General features: G+C 41.7%; 1 protein-coding gene across 3 annotated transcripts in view; it reads left to right on the forward strand.

Moving 5' to 3' along the window:
• Window positions 1–12,621: 12,621 nt before the first annotated feature.
• Window positions 12,622–24,928, forward strand: part of LOC120517218 (ICOS ligand-like) — a 30,227-nt gene continuing 17,920 nt past the window's right edge. For 2 of the 3 annotated variants that reach the window (XM_039739406.1, XM_039739389.1), the window contains exon 1: window positions 12,622–12,707. The gene's annotated coding sequence lies outside the window, so the exon portion shown is untranslated. The other variant, XM_039739398.1, reaches the window with a different exon arrangement.

Here is a 24,928-nt window from a genome sequence, read left to right on the forward strand (position 1 = left end):
CTCTACTACTATCAAGTACTGCCAATTAAAAAAAAGTTAGAATGTGGCAGTTTCTGCGACAGTCACACGGACGAATAAATAAAACTTCTCTGTCAGAACGCGCCTGGCGGCGGACGGCTCAGCGCTGGAGTCCAGAGAGGACGGTTGGGAGAGGGCAACGCGGGGCGCACTTCTATGGGATAGATCGGTGTGTTTGTGTTTACTTCTTTTCAATATCAGTAAAGTAACTCTCACACAAATAATAACAATTCATAAAGACGATATAAAAATGGCGTCCACAAACAAAGTGATTAGTTCCTGTATTATAATATGTTCTGTGGTCATATGCGATTTCGGTTTTGCGTGGTTATATGTAATTTCCGTTTCAAAGGTGAACAGAATTTTATTTATATAGATTTATTTATATATATTGTATATTATATTTTGTTTATATATATTGTGGCGGATGGCTGGGGGTGGTGACACCCAGAAGGACCAGAAGAGGGCTTACGCCTCCTCCAGACCACGAGGGTGTGACCGTCCTGGTGGCTTTGGGGACGATGGGACCCAAGCTTAGAAGCTCAACCCTATAGGGGCCCATGGTCACCACCAGGGGGCACCTGGATGCCTCAGGAGCCCTGGCCCTCAGCACTTCTGCCACACCCAGAAGTGCTGGGGGGAAGAAGGCCAGGGACACCCAGAGGGCTTTCGGGTGCACTTCCGCCACACCTGGGAGGGCCAGAGGAAGGTTATCGGGAAGCACCTGGAGCGCGTCCGGGTGAGAATAAAAGGGGTCGAGGGTGAGAGTCGGATGGAAGAGGATGGACCTCGGAGGAGAGAAGAGGAGAGGAGAGGAGAGGAGAGGAGAGGAGTGGAGGCAGACCTGAAGAGAGGCATTGAGGAAAGGGCCTGGACTGAGGGTGATTGGTGCTGCGGCACTGGGGTGAGAGTTTCACTGTGTAAATGTTACCATAAATAAACGTGTGTGGATTGAAACCAACGATTTCTACTTATCTGTGTCCAGGCTGTTCCCCACAATATATTATTTATATGTTGTATGTTTATTGATATTTATTTAAATTATATTATATTGCTGAACAGGCTGCTTGGTGTCATGGGCCCCTTGAGTGCTCACTCAGAACGCCCTGATGGTGGATCTGTGCAGATGGTTTGCACTTTTTTCTGTCATCATGAAGACACAAACACCTTGTGATCAGTAGTACTTTTTAAATATTATTATTACTTCTCAGGGTCTTTTGTTTTCTTTTTAGGTTGGTTTTGACTCAGGAGGCACCACATGGCTAACTGGCCAGGCAGTATGGCGCCGACAGAGTCTGCGTTACGTACTACTGATCCTTGTGCGCTCACAGAGTTCCAGTCTTTAGGCCATCAGCTGTCACTCCTCAGCACTTCATAGCAAACGCCATAACACACTCAATCCAACTTAGTGTACAATGAAGGCCACAGAATAACAAAGTACTCACTAAAGTTAGCTAATGGACCCCTAAAGTGAAAATGCAGCAAGTGGAGTGCCAATTCAGCTGCAGTACCACTCGGGTAGTGACGTGACACGTGTGAAGCAGATCTGGCAGCACAGTAAAGTGGGCACACTTACAGTACACATGTGTGAAAGTTCTGTGCATGTGTGGCATCTCCTAATGACACGACTGCTTCAGCTCTGTGATGTCACGCTGCTCGTGTAAAGCTTCACGGGGCATAGAGATGTCCAAATGGAAAATATTCAGCAAATGAGGCCACCAGCAAAGTCAGTACATTCACTGGAAAAAAACACTTTGGTGAATTTCACCAATAAACACGAGCTGATGAGGGAAAAAATGAAATGATTTTATCAAAAGACTGCAACACAACAAAATGTGAAGATGTTAGAAGGTCTGAAGACTTTCTGAATGTGCTGTGTATATTCAAAGTAAAAGAGAATCACAAAAGAAATAGAAAGAGCTGAGACAGCAGAGGTGGACCCCTTTAAATTGGCAGGACTTTCACAAATGAAAAAGAAATGAAAGAAGGTGTTGACACAGAGAGATGGGGACAATTCAGACGTTACTCTAAATCTGAGTGCTCAAGTGCTTGAAGAAGTTAGTGAGTACATACAGTATGGAAACCCTTCAGACATACTTGTGACTTTATATAAGAAGGGTGACCGGGCAGATCCAAGCAACTATAGGCCAGTATGTTTAATGTACACCGCAATAAAATTAATGGAAGGAATTGTTAAAGATAAGACTGAGCAACACATGGCAAGGACAGGAGTTATTAGGAACAGTCAGTGTGGGCTCAGAAGAGGGAGGTCGTGTTTTACTAACATGCTGGAATTCTATGAGGAGGCAACAAAAGCATACGATCAAAGTGGAGCTTATGAGATTATTTATCTGGACTTTCACAAAGCATTTGATAAGGTGGCAGGGGGCAGTGCTGGGCTGCTGCTATTTTTAATATATATAAATGATTTAGATAGGAATATAAATAACAAGCTGGTAAAGTTTGCAGATGATACCAAGATAGGTGGATTAGCAGATAATCTGGAATCTGTTATATTATCACAGAAGGACTTGGATAGCAGACAGGCTTGGGCAGATTTGTGGACGATGAAATTTAATGTCAGTAAATGTAAAGAATTACACATAGGAAGTAAAAATGTGAGGTTTGAATACAGAAGGGGTGGTCAGAAAATCGAGAGTCCACCTTATGAGAAGAATTTAGGAGTCGTAGTGGACTCTAAGCTATCGACTTCCCGTCAGTGTTCAGAAGCCTTTAAGAAGGCTAACAGAATGTCAGGTTATATAGCACCTTGATGTGTGGAGTGCAAGTCCAAGGAGGTTCTGCTCAACCTTTATAACACACTGGTGAGGCCTCATCTAGAGTACTTTGTGCAGTTTTGGTCTCCAGGCTACAAAAGGACATAACAGCACAATAAAACATCCAGAGAAGAGCGACTAGGCTGATTCCAGGTCTACAGGGGTTGAATTAGTAGGGAAGATTAAAAGAGCTGAGCCTTTACAGTTTAAGAAAAAGGAGATTAAGAGGTGACATGAGTGAAGTGTTTAAAATGATGAAGGGAATTAGTTCAGTGGATCGAGACTGTGACTTTAAAATGAACACGGGGGACGCCGTTTGAAGTTAGGAGGTTTTTTCTTCACACAGAGAACTATAGACACCAGGACTTAGTTACCAAGTAGTGTAGCGTTTCATCATAAAGAAGAAAATACGTAAGCAGTGCTTCAGAAACACAGCAGCAAACAATTGTCATGAGTCATCGGCAAACTACCAAAGAACATCAGGGATTAAATCACCAGGGAGAGAGCAGGTGAGATGTGATGTCATCAACGGAGAAGATAGCGTCAGGTGAAGAGCTGGGCAGTGAGCTCCACAGGAATGGCTTCTTCTCTGTGTCCTCCCTGTACTGCTCTTCGTTTTGCAGACATTACAAGCCTATTAATAAAGATGTGCTCAGCGAAATGACTGCCCCAATAATAATAATAATAATAATAATAATAATTATAATACATTTTATTTATATAGCACCTATGTAGAAATGATGACATGCAGTGTTTGATCAGAAATAAGTCATAAGGTAGAGTGGAGTCTCAGAATGTTTTATTTTACTACTTTAATCAACATGGAGGACACCATCACACTACGTAGCAGTTGAGGTCAATGACGGGCACATCTGTTAAACAATGACAAACTGCCCACCATTCCTTGTGACACTTAACACATCTAGCTGTACTTTCTCTCAGTTACAGGCCATGAGAAACGCCTTATAAAATAAGAAGCATGCACTTGACACACATGACTTCCCTCATGCCGGTCCTCCATCGCCTACCACAGCCAGGATGGCCGATTGTCTTCCCCAGCACTGCTCTCTCTGTCATGAGGCCCAGTCTGCTGCATGCTCTGCTATTCAGTCTCTCTTTACATTCATGAATCATGGTGGCCTTGGGTTTAATGACACTTGGTAGCCTATAATCTCTTTAGTGTATCTGAATAGTCTGTGACTTCAGCAGAGAGGGAGGCCAGTTTGAAATAAATGCTCTGGTGACTTCAGGGACACTTCAGATGACACTGTGATAAAGTTACAAAGCAAACTCTGACTAGGTGAGCCATACCAACAGAAAAGCTGCCCTGATCTGCTCCTTATCTGAGGCCTCAGGTGGTGAGTTTGGGCGGACGCTCGTCTCAGTCACCCGCTGTGTGGTGAATGTTGGTTTCCTTTTCATTTTCCTCTGATGGTCTGAAGTGAGGAGCTGTAGAGGAGCAGGGCTCAAGTTCAGCTCTTCACTGACCACATCTTTCCTGTTTGCCTCTCTTTTTGTGTGTGTCATTGTGTTTGCCGTTAGTAATCTCTTAGTACAGGACATTGCAGTACCTACTGTCATCTACTAGAGCTGGAGAAAAGTCAAATGAAGGACCACCAGTTATTCCCCCTTTCCTTTTCTTCAGTTCAAACAGAGAGATAAAGTGTGGGGTTTATTAGCACAGGAGAGAAGAATGTTGTGCCAACTGGTCTCCTGCTCCTCACCCAACGTCACATAATGGTGGAGGTGACCTACACGTCACGGTTCAGTGGTTGAGACCAGCGGCCATCTGGGCACTAAGTCACCAAGACCAGCACAGTGTAAAGTTCTGAGATTTGTAAGAGATATTGTGACTAACAGCTTTAAAAGATCCTAGACATTAAGAAAACCTCACAAAATGACATAATCAGTATCTGTACAATGTGATACACATGGGCGCCGACTTTGGAGAGAATAAGGAGAGTTTTTTGAGTGTAATTTTTATAATCAAGGAGGAGTTTTGGATTAACAAGACAAACTAAAAGAACTTGACCTGGAGGGGTCCATCCAGCACTTCCATGTAAATAAGACTTTAGAGATAGCACAGGATTTCACTCAATGAAAGATTTTACATTACAATAGAACCAATTGTGCTGTAGAATAACTTCCAATCAAGTACAATAACTTATGTAATATTATTATGTGCACAGATACAGGTCGAGTAAAACAAACAAGGAACTGAATCAAGTGAACAACTTTAATAATATTTCATTTGAAACTAAACACATTGGGCCATATGACCTGTAAAAGCTGCACAGACAGACGGACTGGTCCAGTGGTACCTTAACGCCTGTGTGCACGTCGGCCTGCACAGGTCTATTGTCGTGTGTTTGTATGTTTGTTTCTTTCTTTTTATCATCCAGCACATGTGCTTGTAGGGCAGGCAAATGCCAGCTGACTTTACTAATAAATTTCTTTTGAGTTTAAGTGTGTGTGTGTGTGTGTGTGTAATTTCATGTATTCACACCTGTATATTTTACGATTGCATTGATTTTGAGGAAAACAAACCTCTGTTTGAACCCAGACAGTGGAGCAAATGAGCAGAGAGACATAGTGTAGGTCCAGTAGTATGTAAAGATGTAAAAGAGAGTCTTGTCAGAGTGAATAGGAGGAGTGATAGGGAGAGGAGTGTCAAGCTGGGCCTCAGTGAGACTGAAGTTCATATCATTTGTGCATGAAGTCCTCAAGTGGGCTCTGAGGAACATGAGAGGGATGTGATGAAGAGCTTAGGGTGGTACAAGAGGGAGAAAAAGGTGATTGTTAGAAGGATCTAAATGGGCCTGTGGGAAAGATTAGAGAGATGATACGGGGGACATGGAGCGAGGGGAGTAGGGGAGAGAAATGAGGAAGGGGAGAGGAGAGGAGAGTTTACTATGGCATCTGAGTTGGTGATAGTTAACACATTTTTTGAAAAGAAAGCAAATCACCTTGTGACTTACAGTAGTGGAGGAAGGGAAATCCAAATGGACTTTTTAATGTGTACGAGATCTCATCTGAAAGAGTTAAAGAACTGTGAGGTTATAAATGAAGAAAGTGTGACAGTGCAGCTTAAAGTGGTGGTGATGGACTAGGAGATCAGAATCAGCAGGAGAATCAAACCAGAGCCAGCAACACCAAAGGTAAAGTGGTGGAGATTAAAAGAGGAAGAGCCTTTAGGTTTAGGGAGAACATCTGAATGAAGTGCACTCATTTGACAGTGTGGAGGTGTGGTGGGAGAAGAATACCAAAGTTGAATTAAGAAAGGTTATATAGAGAAGGCTTAGGATAGAGACAACCATAGGGGAAGTGCAGTTTAGTTTTATGCCAGGGATAGGAACACCTGATGCAGTCTTTGCACTGAAACAGCTTATGGAGAAGCATTGAGAAAAAACAGAAAGGTTTGCATATGGCATTTATTAATTTACAGAAGGCTATAATGGAGATGCCACATCAAGAGGTGTGGAGGTGTATAAGAAAGCCAGTGGAGGACCAGAGAAGTGTGTGAGGATTGTCCAGGAAATGTATGAGGGAGTTAAAAACTAGCAGGTTAAAAGCAGCATTGGAGTAACAGACAAGACCCCAGTTAAATGTGGTCTGCACCAGGGATCTTCTTTAAGTCTTTACCTCTTTGATTCAGATATGGATTGAGGTAGGCTTAGGGTTAGGGTTAAAAGAGATAAGGGATTAAAGACCAGTCCCCATGGTGCAGGGTTTGTGGTGATAACATTGTGTTGTGCAGCACCAGAAAGGAGGAAGTGAAGAGGAAATTGAAAGAGTGGAGAAGAGCTTTGGAAGACAGAGGGTTGAAGATTAACAGAAAGAAGAAGAAGACAGAATATCTGAGGTTAAATGATGAAGCAGATTCAGAGTTTATCCTGCAAGGAGGCCCTATGGAACAAGTGGATAAATTTAAATATCTAGGATCAGCGGTAGCCCAAGATGGAGAATTAGATCTAAAGATATCCCACAGAGTGCAGTCTGGAAGGAACAATCAGAAGAAGATATTGGGAGTATTGTGTGAAGGTGAACATTAAAGATCATGTTTTAAGAAGGTGGCAAGACCAGCAATGATATATGGAGCTGAGACTTGGCTAGTAAAGAGAGCACAGGAGAAGAAGTTGGATGTGGTGGAAATGAGAATGTGGAGATGGACATATGGAGTTACAAAAAATGACAGAATGAGACCATCAGAGGTAATACAAAAGTGAGAGAGAAATCTAAGAAAGTACAGGAAAACAGACTAAAGTGGTATGGACACATGATGAGTAGAGATAAGGAATATGTGGGCAAAAGAGTGATGGGAATGGAAGAGCAAGTGAGGAAGTTTAAAGTGGAGGTGAATGGATAAAGTGAAAGAAGATCTGAAGGAAAAGGTGTGACCGGAGAGGAAGTGCAGGACCATGCTGTTTGGAGAAGGTTGATCAAACAAATGGACCAGAAGAAGAAGAAGAAGAATCTCACTTTATTTGCCAAATATACATAATGAATCACCTCGGGTTCCCAAATTAGGACCCGAGTGCAGCTGTGAAATGGCTGACACCTCAGCACCACACTAGTTCAGATGGAATGGAACAGTGTGAGTTTTTTTACAGTGGTTGAAGCAGCACTAGACATTAGGCATATGATGAAATGTTGGTCGGATCATAATAGTTTTTTTAATTTCAAAATTTCTTCTTCTTCTATCGGCTGCTCCCGTTAGGAGTCACCACAATGGATCATCTTCTTCCATATCTTCCTGTCCTCTGCATCTTGTTCTGTCACACCATCACCTGCATGTCCTCTCTCACCACATCCATACACCTTCTCTTAGGCCTTCCTCTTCCCTGGCAGCTCTATCCTTAGCACCTTTCTCCCATTATACCCAGCATCTCTCCTCTGCTCATGTCCAAACCAACACAATCTCACCTCTCTGACTTTGTCTCTCAACTGTCCAACTTGAGCTGAGCCTCTGATGTCCTCATTTCTAATCCTGTCCATCCTCGTCACACCCAATGCACATCTTAACATCTTTAACTCTGCTCTCTCCAGCTGTGTCTCCTGCTTTCTGATCAGTGTCTCCGTCTCTACCCATATAACATAGCTGGTCTCACTACCATCTGTGATATCCCGTGTAGTGGGAAGCGGCCCCAGCCTACACTCTGGACATCTGATAGTTCATGATCCGAATAGGATCAGTGGAGAGATGAGACACAGACAAAAATTGAAGAGTGAATGGTGCAAGTTTATTTACAAGAGTGCTGTACAACCAAGATGCAGTAGTGTCAGGTGGGCTTTGAGACACAGTCCTTCAACACTGACACTTCTTCAGAAATAAATAAAAACAAACAAAAGGAAAAATATGGCGTATTTACAAAAACAGTGCACTCCTACAAAAACTACACACACACTCCAATTATGAAGGTTGTCTTCTTTTATCCGTGGCTCAAGACGCTCCTCCAGCAGGAAAGAAAAATGCACAAAAACAAGTGTGTGTATACATGAAAACAAGTGCACCAAAATCGAAAACTATCCCAGCACCAAATAAGTATATATACCTCCACCAAAAATGATCACTAGGAGATATATCACTCTGTATACAAAAGAATAAATGCAAAAGCCGCCAAAATCACAACTGCTCCTCCAAATAGCTCAGCAGTGCTTACTCATACCTCGCTTTTAGGTCCACTGACAACCCCTGTTGGCCGGTGACTCCTTAAATATAACCAGCAAGATTGTCCAGCCAATCTGCCAACATGTCTACCTCACGCACCTATCCAGGTAGACGCTAGCGCGTTCACGCCACGCCCCGGGTAACTGTGTATTTAAAACCGAACACCTGCGGGTCACGTGTGTATAAACCCTCTGGGACGGCCAACGGCTATGCTGAGCTCAAGCACACCCGTTGCCGACTCACCAGTAAGTAAAATCATTTCTTTAACGTTATTGGATCCCCATCTCAGACTCAAACAAATAACAGCTTTCTCTTTTAGGCGCGCCGCACCTCAAACCGCCTTAGCTGGGCAGGCTGCGAGGACACCGGCGTGTAAAAATGAACATGTGCAGAGGAGCCCATAGTGGCCATTATACCGGCTCCATGTGTGTCCAGACACACTGCGCCTCACAGCGCCCACCCGCTAGACGACCCCGCGTTCCCACGACAGCGCCCTCAACCCACAAACGTTAAGCGCTCTTCCTTACAACATATAAATGCCGCTGCTTTGATTTCAAGGCTGCTTCAACTTAAATTTGGTAATGATCGGGACCGCGCATTACCACACCGTCATGTACACAATGGGGAGTGTTACGTTAAGAAGGGCATCCGTCTAAAATTACACCAGATCAATATGCAGACAAAAATACAGTAGAAATAAGGAAGGATGGATAATATGTATAACATAATTAACATAAGTTATAACATCATTTTTAAAAATCTAAGTAATAAGGTAATTAATTGAATTCTTTTCTTTGCTTTCTTTTCTGGTTCTTCTGTGGTGGTGTACTCCATGACCGAAGGCCTGTGTTGCCCCCTGTTGCTGGAATGAAGGTGGGCACCCCAGCTGTCCACGAGACCAACTGCATCGAGTCATCTCAGACGAAACCTGGAAACAATGAGGAATGACTTAAGCACATTTATCTTGGGTAGGGTGGTCTTCTGGCTGGCCCCCTTGGACCCCTGCAGATATTTTCTTTCTCCAACTTAACTCAAGTTTTTTCGTCTTTTCTGTCCTCCCAGCCATCTCAGCTTATCATTGGACTGTCATTTACAGACTTGTTATATGATTTTGTATATAAGGACTGTACTGTTCTACTAATTCTATATCTGTGCTTGGATTTATTGACGTATTCATTAATAACAGTCTCATTTAATTGTTCACTTCTTGTAACTTTCTCTTTGACATCATGTAAAGCACTTTATGACAATGCGCCATGCTGTTGTTGTTGTTGTCATTAAATTTGTTTCGTATGATCTGATAAAGAGTCACTTACCAAAGATATACAAAAAATCAGGAAACCAGGAACAGACCCACATTCACCAAATTCACTCTGGCCTGGAGCAGTTACATCTCATTTTAGTCAACCGAAGGAAAGGGTGATTGATAGAAGGATGTACTTTTAATTTGTAAGACAAAGCCACTGATGGCAGTTTTATAAAGTGGATTTAGAAGAAACACAAGTGCAGCTGATCATATTGTAAGACTGCAATCTGAAATAAAGAAGACTTTACTTCATTCACCGGGACACAGCTGTTCCTGTAGCTTTACGTTACTGAAAAGACAAATGACATGTGGTGTCCGGTCAGGTCAGGTCGGGGAGCATGTACTGGTACAGCACGTTGACGCACCCACCACATGACGAAACAGCTCAGGATCAAAGTGGGCAACCCCCCCAAGCAGACACGTGGTCCAGTCCCACCCTCTATCACCATCTATCTGTCGTGGCCAGGTGTTACATGGGCGTCCCATTGGCCTGGTCCAGTCACTCGGGTTCTCAGCAATGAGGGTCCTGTGAACCGGATATGTCTCTGGGAATCACGTCACATGACCGTAGTGCCATAACTGATGCTCCCTCACAATGCAGGTCATGTGCCTCATTTGGGACTCCTTGAGCAACACAAAGTCAGACCAGCAGTACCCAAGGATTCTCCGCAGAGACACAATACCAAAGGAGTCCAGTCTTCATCTCAAGTCACCGGATAACGTCCATGTCTCGCAAACAGGAAGCACCAGGGCTCTAAAGACTTGGACCTTCGTCCTTTTGCTGATATCAGGAGCGCCACACACCCCTTTAAAGTGACCTCATGACCCCCCATGCTGTCCCAGTCTGTCTACTGACTTCACAGTAAGAGTCACCAGAGCCATGAATGTCACTGCCAAGGTAAGTAAACCTCTCAATGACGAGGTCGACACTCTCCGCAGACAGACACACTGTTGACTTCTGTACCTAAGAGGTCATTATTATTAATTCAATTATTATTATTATTATTATTACAATTATTAATTAAAATACACAAATTAGGTTTGAGTTTGATCAGGGATTTTTAATCTGAAAGAAGCCTTAAAGTAATAATAGATAATGAAATATTAACAAATGAAATAATAAATGAAATTCAAAAATATCACAGATCAAGCTTGTGTAGCGGCTTTAGAATGGCTGCTGGTGATTTGGAAGAAGACAGACACAGCAATACCCGAATTCTTGCGTTTATTCTACAAAAGCGTCATCCAGCTTTTTTCTACAAGACAAGCAGTAAAGGGCACAGTCAGCACATGTAACGTCAGGCGCTCTCTGTCTCCTGCAAAAGCGTCATCCAGCTTTTTTTTCTCTTTTAATTAAACATGTATACACAAATACAATAAATACAAAATGTAACAATTGAATATAAACAACAATAATGAAGGACAATAATTAACGTTGCAACATACCTACAAGACAAGCAGTAAAGGGCACAGTCAGCACATGCAACGTCAGGCGCTCTCGGTCTCCTGTAGCAAGCCAAACAATATATATATATATATATATATATATTCAATGAGGTTGAATCTCCGCTAAACCAAACACTTTTAAAACCCATTTCTGCCGACCAAAAGTGACAACAGAACCTTAAAGCACATCGACAACCACATGGCGTGATGTTTCCATTCAGTTTCATACAGAAAACACTTATTTAAGACTTGTCAACTTATACAAGAGACGGATAGCGTTGAGAAGCGCCTTACCTGCAAAAGTGTCATCCAGCTTTTGCCAGGAGTCTGCTGTACGTCACATGCGCGTCCTGTGGGTGTTGCATCAATTAAAGCGACCCCCCCCCGCTACAACAGACAAATAGGAACTATATACAACAGATACAATGATTACATTCAAAAAAATTTACAATATATATAAAACAAAAGAAGTTCAGTATATATAAAAAAAAGTTTTGAGAATGTTCACAATAAAACAAACTAACTCAGCCACACTTGCATTATATTAATATTATATTAAAGATAAACAATGTACTCAGTATAGTGTCCGAGGCTGATGGTGGGCCTATTTGGAGCCCCCCTTGGCTCAGCCATCTCAAATGTTGAAGTCTGCATGTGGCAGCTGTCAGCATTTTAAATTGTCGACATCAAACACGGTGGCCATTTTCTGTTCATTAAGACTCAAAAGCAAAAAATGTAAGTCCTTGTTTTAGTATAATTTTGCAAAACAATGGAAGAACAATGTTTTTAGGAATGATTTCTGATTCTAAATTAAAGTGGAACTTACACATTCAGATGATTATATGGACATGTAAAACTTCTGAGAGGTGTGTGTAGACTAATAGAAGAGAACTATTTCAGATATCGACTGCTTTGCTTAGACCTGCCGTGGATTATGGATGTCGAGCATTTGTCTCAGCACAACTTGATAAAACTGTGTACTCCGCAATCAGTAGATACTTTGGTGCGTTTCCATCAACTCCTGCCAATGCAATGCTAGTAGGAGGAGGAGACATGCCATGTTGTTTTAGAAGAAGGTTGATTTCAACTACTGGGCGTATTTAAAACAAGACGGCATTCATCCACCTGCTGAGAATATCAATATGGGAGGATGACACACAAGTCCTATGGGCAAAGAGTGATAACAATGGTGCGGTCAAATGAATTACATGACACGTTAGAACTAAATACAGCATGGAAAGAGTAGAAATGATTAAGAAAACAATGGGAAATACAAAAGGTCATGGAGCGAGAGAAATGTTAGCAGTTATAAAAGGATCAAATCAGCAGCACGATGCGTCAATTACATTAACAGTCCAAACAGATCGCTGAACCGGCCAGCGCCATTTCTCACGGCAGAACAGCAGGTGGCGCTGATGGGAGGCAAACCACCAGAAACGCAAAGAGGAAGAGTGCGGAGCGGTTTGTGGGTTGGAGAACAGGAAGCTCTAAGGTTTGTGAAATCTTTCAAGATTTGCCCTTAAATGCGGTGAGCTGTGAGGGTCTTAATGGCTGATAATAACTTCGTGTGTTTATTGGTCGAGCCCCGGGGACCCCGAGATAGGCGAAGCGGAATTCGGTGTGTCGTAAACTGTCGCTGTACTGTATATGAAGTCAGCGATGGTTTTATTTGTTTAATGTGAAGAATATATGGCGTATAGAGAGCAATTCGCTGATGCTGCGTATTCTTAAATACACAATAATGACATGTATTTAGACAGATGCGCTTTATTCTTTATTATATTATTCCGGTGGATGTTATAATTGGTTGTTTTCTTTATCAGCTTCAGCATAATTCTTTGAATTGTGTTTATTTTTATTTCTATTTATTATCTATCTTATTTTATGTTCATATATTGTATTACTATTTATGTTTTATTGTTTTTGTTTTCTCTTTTATTCTATTATTGTAAAGCACTTTGGCCGCAGCATTACTATGTTGTTTTAAATGTGCTATATAAATAAATTGACATTGACATTATTTTATTGCTTCTTTGTACAGCACTTTAGCGCAACCTCTGTTGTTTTAAATGTGCTTTTATAAATAAATAATCGAATCTAACCGGGCGTGTGCCGATACCTCCGTTTGTCCGGCCTGGAGGAGTTCTGCTCCATTACGGTGGGCCGGCGTGTCCCCTCAACGTGTTGTTGTTGGAGGTTTGGGTGTTGGCGGTTTAACTTTCAGTTTCGCTTCGAGTCACATTGGTACGTAATGTGGAGTCCACCGTTTAACTCTGCACGGGCCGATCACACGCACGTAACACACCCGCACAGCCCGTTTAGACGTCGTGCTTTGTAATTTGTGATCTAACACTTAAAAAGAAACACAACGCCCTCCAGCCCGGCCTGTGCTGACAGCGGTGCGGGGACCGAGAAGACGCCATGTGCGGCGCAGTGGTTACGACATTCGACTGGCAAGCGGAGGGCTGACGGTTCTAATGCTGCGCCCATCGTGGGTTCGAATAAATGATTTGTAAAAGTGTTTGTAGTCGTACGGACTCCGATTTCTGAAATCGATGCTGATAAAAGTATCTAAAGGTGGCCGTAGTTCCAATACTGAGTATTAAGAGGTTAGGACTTTGTTTTCAAATGACGGTAGTGTTTTATAGTGGCTAATATTAATGGGTCAGTTTGTATTTAAATAACAACTAATATCACGACACAGCATCAAGGTCACCATAACAGATTTATTACAAAATGTATATCTTAATAGAAGGAACATGCCGTGTCGTTTTGTAACCCTCTTAATCCAGACCTGTGCAGTGCCTGTGCCAGAGCCTATCTGACCTAAAGATGGGCACAAGGCAGGAGGAAACCCTGGACTTGTGCCCATCCACAGCAGGGTGAACACACCACTGGCACACTCCTGTCGACTGGCAGGCCACCTAACCAGCATATCTTTGGACTGTCAGAGGAAACACGGCGAGAACGTGCAGACTCCACCAGGGAGGACCGGGGTCACAAACCTCAGACTCCTTACGGCGATGCAGCAGCACTACCACTGCTCCACCATGCTGACGAGAATGAACATACAAACATACTACAGATAACATGAACTTTTACATTTTCATAAAGATTTGGTTCTTCATTTAACATACTGTATGTAAAACAGGTAAGCACTTCATGAAGTACTTAAAGGGATCCCCTTAGAACTTAGGGGTGTAACGGTACAGAAAGGTCACGATTCGGTTCACACTACGGTTTGGACGTCACACTTTGCTACGAGTTCAGTGCAATGAGGTTTAAGCAACAACAATTCAAAAGCATAAGGCTAAGTTTGTTTTAATTTATTTTTGAACAGACTGCAGTAAAAGTTCCACACCAACCTCGTCTAGTTGATCGGCTACAGCCTGCAGTAACACACACTCTTGTATGAATATATTTATTTTATGTATGACTGATTTAAAAACAAAAGGTAGTAAGTTACAAAGTGTTATTAAAAGAAAAGCCCCTTACTATCAGAGAGTGATTGAGATAGCTGGTACACTCGGGCATCATTTTGCCAACTGGCAACTTTAGTTACTTCTTTATAAAAACAAGGAACTAAAACGTTATCATGTGTTACAAAGTGTAAACCGCAATCAAACTCACACTGAACCTACACATACAGGGAAAAGCATTTCTTAGCTATGAAAATATTACAAAATAAATAGCACTACAGAGCTGAATAACAGAATTAGAGCAATGAATCTCGTTGGTGATTTACTGTGTGACTGATTACTGAAGCAAATGAAATCCGTTGTGCACCTCGTGAGCGCTGGTCAAGTGCAGAGACCACTCACTGGCTTATGTGCACACAGGATGGAGTGTTGTAACGAGACTCGAGCACTTTAATGAATACTTCATAGCTGATGATATGTATCGCATTGGAATTGGCATTTACACGTTATCTTTGTATAGCCCATAATCACTCAACCTCTTCTGTAAGTTTTTGGCTCTGTCTGTTGTCTCATCTTGGGGGGTCCTTAAAAGCAGTGGGGGTCAGCAGTTGGACTCCTAGCTTCAGTGATCGGAGCCCCTGGGTGATGCTGTCTGTTGAATATGCGTTGGCACAATGCTGAACAACACCGGCATACTGTCCTCATGCGATCTTCTGCTCGCTCTCCATTTCTACTGTAATTCACTGGGAGCCCCAAAATATTCTCACGCAGCTGATTTAAAAGAAGCAGACGGGTCCTCCAGCTCATCTGTGGTGTTTACTTTTGTGAAAAGCTAATCAGCTTGTGGCTCAACTTGCTGAAGGCTTGTAGTTTAAGGTTTCCATGTGGAAGTCACACTTGTAAATTTGATTCTGCATTACGTTAATCAATCTTCACACATTCATCACATATTCTCTGTACGGCTGCATGTACCGAACCGTAACGCCTGTATGATGGTGGTTCAGTGTGAATATACGATCCGTTACAGCCTTACTTACTTTTTTTTTTCAAACATTAGTATTGTAATATTCCCATATTTGCATTTTCTATTCTATTCTGTTATTTCTATTATATTCTCCCCTTCTGTTTTATCAAGAAAGATTTTGTCATATTAGATTTACATTTATGGAACCTTGCTACCATATCTTGCAGAAGAAATTAGTAATCAATATTTTTTAATGGTACTTGATACTAAATGTTTGAGCATCGAAGTAACTGTGCTATCGATCTGCCTACCCCTAATTCCTTTTGTAAATCCTCATCACCTTGTAAATGTGCGTTTGTGAACACACCTCACTGCTAATCAGCCTCCTACACGTGCATTCACGCTGCTGCTGACGTTCATTGGCTGTGATTTGTTGACTTAGGTATTTGCTAAGAGAAGACATTTCGAGATATCAATATTTAGGGGTAACTCCATATAAAACTAAACCTCAAGTCATGAGAAGGGTCCGTGGTGTTAGCTATTTTAAAAATCAACCAATAACTAAAGGTGTGAGAGGTGTGTGTGTGTGCAGGTCTGCATGGTAGTGTAGTAGAGCCTCTCTGATGAGGCAATTGACTGATCGTGAATTCATGTGGAGACGCGTGCGTTTTCGGCTAATCAGGACAACACCCAACCTCTCGCTGCATCCAAACAGTGCCATCTTTCACCTTTACGCCTGGTGCAGCTGCGTTGTTCTTATATTTAAGTGGATGTCTCTTGCGGGGAAGGCTTCTGTTCTTTCTCCAATGTGACTTCACCTCTGTTATAGCTCGTCTTTATTTGAAAACTAACAGTGTCAGATTGGGGCGAGTGTGAACACAACTGAGAGAATAACACTGAATAAAAAAAAAAAACGCTAACCTTTACAAGCACCACACACTTACGCCGCCTGTTAGAGACTCAAATCGAATGTATGTTTTTATTGTACATGTGTAATAGCAACACTAAGAGCAGCTCACTACTCAAAACTCTTATTTTGAGATGTGGGGAGGCTCAAACCAGCGACCCTTTGAGTAGGAGGCAGCTGTTCTTACCGCTGTACTACCAAAGAAATCACTACAGCGAACCACACTAACCCAATTTCTTTTTCTTCAGTTATAGTCTTGCATAAAAGCACACTTGTTCTGTTATACAGTGGAACCTCGGTTCACGACCATAATTCGTTCCAAAACTCTGGTCGTGAACCGAAGCAATTTCCCCCATAGGATTGTATGTAAATGCAATTAATCCATTGCAGAACGTACGAACTGTATGTAAATATATATTTTTTAAAGATTAAGCAGAAATATAGTTAATTACACCATAGAATGCACAGTGTAATAGTAAACTAATGTAAAAACATTAAATAACACTGACACAAAACACCCAGGCTCCCTGCTCAGCTGCACGAGCAGACTCTCTCTCGCTCTCTCTCTCACTCTCTCTCTCTCTCTCTCTCTCTCTCTCTCTCGCAGAACAGAGAAACATTTGAACAAATTCAAACTTTAATTTAAAAACAGGAGTTCACGCTAATAGCCTTACAGCCCTATCGCTGTACTGTACAGTAAACACTTTTTTTAAAATGAGTTTTAAGCACAGGGGAAAAAAGGAACATTTGAAAAAAGAGAAAAGTAACATTGCAACAATTCATGCTACGAACTGAAAAATTTACTTTTAAAAAATCCATAATACAAAAACTATAAACCACCAAGAAAACTAACCTTGCATGAGTTGAGTTCTGTCATGAAGTGAGGAGGAACTGGGTGGAAAGGAGGTTACAGTTTTGAGGGAGAGTCCGGCTCCGCGATGGAGGGGTGTTTTCTCTGTTGTGATTTCTTGGGTTTCTTTTGCAGGCAGGCAGGCATGTCTGACCGAGAACACTGCAATACGTGCGGAAATCAACGGCACGCACAAACCAAAAAGGAAGCTGGCTTGTTCGTATACCGAGTGTGTGGTCGTGAACCGAGGCAAAAGTTTGGTGAACTTTTTGGTCGTGAACCGAGTTGTACGCGTACCGAGACGTTCGTGAACCGAGATTTCACTGTACTTTATTTTTTGTGAAAGTGCTTATTTGACATTTGGACTTCAGTCTTCACACATTATACACTTCAAGTCAAAATTTTGTCGTTAATACTAAAACATGGAAAAAGTGTGTCTTTCAGGTACGTGTTCAACATTTCTATCATGCTACACTTACATAGACAGTAGATCTCAGTAGACACAGAGCACACATGAAATGCATATGTTCCAAATAACGATATATTATTTTAGCCTATACAGCTCTAGGTACCTGAATCCCTGATAAACCAGACTTGAGGTTTTTGCACATTTTTGCGGTGGTGGGAGGATGGTATAGTAGGCTGCTTGCTGCTTGGGCTTATCAACACAATATTTACAACACAAAAGACGCTGACAGAGAGGTGTGAGCAGATTTAACACTAGAATTACCAGAGCCTACGAAAAAACTCGTAATTCCGTCCCACCTTAAACTGCTTCTTAAATCACTTCACACCTCTCCAGCAGCCTTTGTCTACTAAATGTGCTGATAAAGAGAAGCTAGGAGCAGCCGCTATTCCATCCCCCCACCAATTTAGAACGTGCACGAACTTCTCTCAGCTCATGCCTTGATTGAGTATCTGGGAGTGAAGTGGAGTTTTAGAGTGAAATAATAGATCGTTGTTTGGAACACACGCATTTCATGTCTGTTCCGTTTCTACAGTAATCTGTGTCAACACATTGTTAAAACAGAAACTTTTTTATATTCTAGTAGTAGATGACAAAATGTAGGCATAAACTATATAATGTATGAAGCCTGAAGTCCAAATAGCAAAGAAACATTTTCAAAAGAATAACACAATTGCACTTTTATTCAAAAAGATAACTGCAGAAACAAAAAGCCGCCTTAACATGCGACATTGACACCAGTTTACTGTGATTGCCTCTGTAGTTCAATAGACTCAGCCCCCGCTTGGGAATCAAGGGGTCACGGGTTCGATCCTGCGCCCTTCCATTTTGAGAAGTAAACTGCTCTTATTCTTACTGTTTTAGAATAAAAGCATACATTTGATTTCAGTCTCTAACAGCCGGTGCAATTTATGATCCTTATAAAGTTTAGCTTTTTTTTATTCACTTTTCATTCTCTCAGTCGCGTTCAGAATCAATCCATACAACCCCATCTGACACGGCTGTTTTCACTAAAGCGCTATAGCTCTGCAGTGTACCACGATGCATACTAACGCAAACGCCCCACCCCCGGTTCGACACACAAACGCGGGCGAGGCTGCCTTCTTCGTATCTCACCGTCACTTGATTTTCTTTTTATTCAGTTTTATTGAGTGTCCCTGCCAGTCCCCGCATGTTGCTGTATGCTGTTTCTTTTGTACTCCAGGACATGCAGAGGAAAGAATGGTAAAGACCAGTAACCGGCGCTATATGCAATCATCAGACACTCCCCATCTACCCGTCGCTCAAACACAGGAACATATATTGGTGTAAAAGTATAACAAAAGTGCACTTTTATTCAAGTGCACTTTTTCCATCGCCTTTTCCTGTAAGAAGCAATGTACACACTTCTCTCTATGCTGTGGTTTCTATTACACACCTGAAAGAAAGAGACAATACATGTGAACATATCCAGCATACAGCAACATGCGGGACTGGCAGGAACACTCAATAAAACTGAATAAAAAGAAAATCAAGTGACGGTGAGATACGAAGAAGGCAGCTTCGCCAGCGTCTGTGTGTCAGAACCGGGTGGAGGGGCGTTAGTATGCATCGTGGTACAACGCAGAGCTACAGCGCGTCTGTATTCTGTTTCTTTTGTACTCCAGGGCACGCAGAGGAGAGAATAGTAAAGAGCTGTAAGTTCGGCGCTATATGCAATCATCAGACACTCCCCATCTGCCCGTGTCGTTCAAACACAGGAACATATATTGGTGTAAAAGTATAACAAAAGTGCACTTTTATTCAAGTGCACTTTTTCCATCGCCTTTTCCTGTAAGAAGCAATGTCTCTCTATGCTGTGGTTTCTATTACACACCTGAAAGAAAGAGACAATACATGTGAACACTTCTTAGCATTGCACCATGCAAGCTGTCGTATCAATCGCCTACTGTAACTTGCTTTCTTTTTTCTTCGGTTATACAGGTAGTCTTGAATAAAAGTGCACTTGTTTTGTTTGCGAAATGAAGTGTCTGCGTGCACTTTTCGTGGCATTACACGTGTATTTTTGAGCATGCTCAAACACAGGAAAATAAGTTGGTGTAAAAGTATAACAAAACAACGGGCAGGTGGGGAGTGTCTGATGATTGCATATAGCGCCGAACTTACTGCTCTTTACTATTCTCTCCTCTGCGTGCCCTGGAGTACAAAGAAACAGAATACAGACGCGCTATAGCTCTGCGTTGTACCACGATGCATACTAACGCCCCCCCACCCGTTCTGACACACAGACGCTGGCGAAGCTGCCTTCTTCGTATCTCACCGTCACTTGATTTTCTTTTTATTCAGTTTTATTGAGTGTTCCTGCCAGTCCCCGCATGTTGCTGTATGCTGGATATGTTCACATGTATTGTCTCTTTCTTTCAGGTGTGTAATAGAAACCACAGCATAGAGAGAAGTGTGTACATTGCTTCTTACAGGAAAAGGCGATGGAAAAAGTGCACTTGAATAAAAGTGCACTTTTGTTATACTTTTACACCAATATATGTTCCTGTGTTTGAACGACACGGGCAGATGGGGAGTGTCTGATGATTGCATATAGTGCCGAAGTTACTGGTCTTTACCATTCTTTCCTCTGCATGTCCTGGAGTACAAAAGAAAAGCATACAGCAACATGCGGGACTGGCAGGAACACTCAATAAAACTGAATAAAAAGAAAATCAAGTGACGGTGAGATACGAAGAAGGCAGCCTCGCCAGCGTTTGTGTGTCAGAACCGGGGTGGGCGAATTGCCGTTAGTATGCATCGTGGGACACTGCAGAGCTATAGCGTCTTTAGTGAAAACAGCCGTGTCAGATGGGGTTGTATGGATTGATTCTGAACGCGACTGAGAGAATGAAAAGTGAATAAAAAAAAGCTAAACTTTATAAGGATCATAAATTGCACCGGCTGTTACAGACTGAAATCAAATGTATGCTTTTATTCTAAAACAGTAAGAATAAGAGCAGTTTACTTCTCAAAATGGAAGGGCGCAGGATCGAACCCGTGACCCTTGATTCCCAAGCGGGGCTGAGTCTATTGAACTACAGAGGCAATCACAGTAAACTGGTGTCAATGTCGCATGTTAAGGCGGCTTTTTGTTTCTGCAGTTATATTTTGAATAAAAGCAATTGTGTTATTCTTGTGAAAATGTTTCTTTGCTATTTGGACTTCAGGCTTCATACATTATATAGTTTATGCCTACATTTTGTCATCTACTACTAGAATATAAAAAACGTTTCTGTTTTAACAATGTGTTGACACAGATTACTGTAGAAACGGAACAGACATGAAATGCGTGTGTTCCAAACAACGATCTATTATTTCACTCTAAAACTCCACTTCACTCCCAGATACTCAATCAAGGCATGAGCTGAGAGAAGTTCGTGCACGTTCTAAATTGGTGGGGGGATGGAATAGCCGGCTTCTCCTTATCAGCACATTTAGAAGACAAAGGGCGCTGGCGGAGAGGTGTGAAGGGATTTAAGAAGCAGTTTAAGGTGGGACGGAATTACGAGTTTTTTCGTAGGCTCTGGTAATTCTAGTGTTAAGGGGGGGCCGATTTACAAGTTTTTTCACAAGCTTTGGTAATTCTAGTGCTAAGCCAGTAGTATCAGCTTAGTCTGAGCCAGAGTAGTCTTTCATTGTCCACTCTCTAATGGTGACAGGAATTTCAGGTGTTTACTGCTCTGTGATTCAAAGTGTCTTTGGAGTTACACTCAATGTCTTTCCTAAATCAGCGATTCTCCGACTCAGTCCAGGTGACTCAGTATGGCTGACCGATTCTTTTCTGTTGGCAACACTGAATGCTGAACGGCTGCCCCACAAACACGCTCATTAATGAATAGTGGACAACGAGATGCCAGGTACATTCTAATAAAAATGTTTTATTATTTCTACTCGTATAATAACTCCTAAACACAAAAACTGGGAAATATGAGCCTGCTTCGTTAGGTGAGGAGTCCAATTACAAAAGGGAACTTGGTGGGAGCAAACAGCTGCAGCCACAGGGGGTCCCCAGGACTGAGAACGAGTAAAGAAAGCCACGCATTGCATTTGAACTCTAAAGTGACGTCGTCAGGTCACTGTGTCCTTCTGTCAGGCCTGTTCAAATCTTTTTTTTTTTTTTGTAAAATAACGGGGTCCTAATAAAGTCTGTGCATAGAGCCCCTTGTCCTCTGAATGTGCCACTGATTCCAGCCGGCTTTGGATATATAAACTGTTACTTTTTGCCCAAAATAAAATAGTTTGACATCTGTGCTGTATGAATTGGAAAACTTTATTAAAAATAACCTACCCAGTTTTTCATACCTGTCAGCCATATGTGCTGGTTAGTCTGGATGAAGATTCAAACGGAATCTTTACAGGATATAAAAACTTACCTTTTCAAGTCATGAGAATGGACTGTTTCAATTAAAATTTCAGAAAAAAGCAGCGGTAGTCGTTCATTCAGAAAATACATTCCAGTTCAATATGCACCCATCATGCCCTGAGCTCTGTGCTCTAGTGTATAGACCTCCCAAAATTAACAGGACATTTATTCAGGAATTCTCTGATTTTTTAAATCAGTGAATTTACCTACTACAGATAAGTTTATAATTCTTGGTGATTTTAAATTTCATGTTTGCTGTCCTACCAAACTTTTGGTTGGTGATTTTTTACTTCTTCTCCATTCATTTAATTTGACTCAGTCTGCTGTGGGCCCAACTCATGAGCATTGACTTAGTGTAGACCGCGTTTTGTCATTTGGGTTTCAGTGAGCAATATGGACGTGGTAGATGCATGCCTGTCTGATAACAAACGCATACCGCTTGACATCGCTCTTCCAAGTTCACGTCCCAAGCACAGTCGGTCTCTGTACTACTCACACTTTATAACACCTCGGACAGCCAGTCAGCTCTCAGCTGCACATCGTACCTCTCCTCTAGTTCTCACCATTGAGGACCCCTCTCAGTACAGTAGCCCTGATGAACTACTTACACTTCAGTGCTACACTTTACATTTACAATTCAACATGTGTTGATATTATTGATTATTGATTCAGTTGCTACACTGAAAATCACAATGTCAAAGTAAAAAATCAATCATGGCTAAATAGTGCTCTCATACAGGAAGGCAGAAAGAAAATGGAAGAAAGATAAGGTTCATGTCTCCTACCAGATTTTAAGAGAATGTTTGACTGACTACCAGTCCTCCGTCAAAGTGCCAAGCGAAAAATTCTTTGCCAACATTATTCTAAAAAACTGGCAGAGCCCCAAAGTTCTGTTTAATACAATTAATAACAGCACAACACCCCATTGCCACAGCCATCTCTGGGCCTACCACAGAAGCTTGTGAAGATTTTCTATTCGGAAAATGAACAGTATCGGAGGACAAATTCCACTTCTGTCCCATGATCCTTTTGATCCACCTGTGTGTTCTGTTTTCCTCAGTCAGTTTGAACCTGTGTCAGTGTCTTACTTAACTGACTTAATAATGCATGTGAGGCCTACCACGAGCACCCTGGATGGGATTCCCCACAACACTTCTCCGAGATGTGCGGCAGGCAGATGGTCCTAGAATTCTTTCTGTAATAAACAGCAGTTTAATAAATGGCATTGTTCGATCAAGTCTTAAACAATTTGTGTCCAGTCTCTCTTACAACAGCCTGGCCTGGATCCATCAGTTCTTAACAGTTTTTAACTCCATAGTAGAGTCTGCCCTTTTCAGGGTTTCTAATGATCTCTTTCTAGCAGATGACTCTAGAAAGTGTGCCACCTTAATTCTTTTGGACTGGGAGCGCAGCATTTCACCCTGTTGATCTCACTGTTTTGTTGGATCAGCTGAAAAATAATATTGGCACTCAGGCTACTCACTAAAATGGTTTGCCCCTTATTTGGAAAACAGAACATTTTCGATTAAGTTGGGAAATTATTACACCTCCTCTGCAACAATTACATGTGGAATACCTCAAGGCTCCATCTTAGGCCCTGTCCTGTTCTCCTTGTTCATGTTCCCCCTTGCGTCCATTTTTCAGAAATACAACAAAAATACATCACTGTTACACAGATGACACGTAGTTCTACCTTCGACTTAAGCCTGGTCAAGATGGTGCTGTGCAGTTCATTTCAAAAGGGACGTTAAGTGTGAGATGTCACAGAATTTTCTTAAACCAAACCAAGACAAAGCAGATTTGATCATATTTGGGAATCCTGACTTGGTCAGAGTTATAGCAAATGATTTGGGTCCATTGTCAGCTAATGTGCACAGCAATGTCAAAAATCTTGGTACTAAATTCAACAAACAAGTAAACTCAGTTGTTTGTGTTGACTTCTTTCAACTTCGGAATATATCAAATCTCAAACATACTAGAAATTGTAAATTGTCATTCATGCTTTTATTTCCTCATATTTTGACTGGTGTAACCCTCTGTACCTGCGTTTGTGTCAGTCGAGCTTGTCACGCTTACAGGTCTTCCAGCTGCAAGGCTTCTAACAGGTACAGAGAAAGGCGAGAGTATCACTCCTGTGCTCACGTCCTTGCACTGGCTGCCTGTTAAATACAGAGTCGAATTTAAGGTTTTATTATTTGTTATCAAAGCTCTCCATCAACCTCTATCTCTGACCTTGTCAGTCTCTGTTCTACCTCTTGAACCCTTCAGTCCTCTGATCAGATGATTTTAACTGTGCCACGCTCATGGTGGAGGTTTAAAGGTGCCCAGGCCTTCTCTGTAGCTGCCCCGTGACTCTGGAATAATCTTCAGTCTTTTATTAAGTCATCCCCCACATTAGATATTTTAAGTCAAATTTTAAAAAGATTTATTTTCTCAGGCTTTTGAGTTATTTTAAGGACTTTGTTATTCATCTGTCTGTGGTGTATTGCAGTCAGTTGATTGTGATTCTCTCCTTCTAATTCTTCCTTAATCTGTTAGTCATTTTATTCTTTTTAAAATGTGTCTTTTTACTCTTCTCTTTTATTTTCTTTAAATGTTTGTTTTAGTTGATTTTCTTGTGCAGCTCTTTGTTTGACACTTGTTGTCTTTTAAATGTGTTATATGTGCAGACATTCCTCACTTAATGACTGAGGTCCGTTTTTACAAATTGGTCGATAAGT

Source organism: Polypterus senegalus, chromosome 1 (genome assembly GCF_016835505.1).
Source record: "Polypterus senegalus isolate Bchr_013 chromosome 1, ASM1683550v1, whole genome shotgun sequence".
In the NCBI taxonomy this organism is placed as follows: Eukaryota; Metazoa; Chordata; class Cladistia; order Polypteriformes; family Polypteridae; genus Polypterus; species Polypterus senegalus.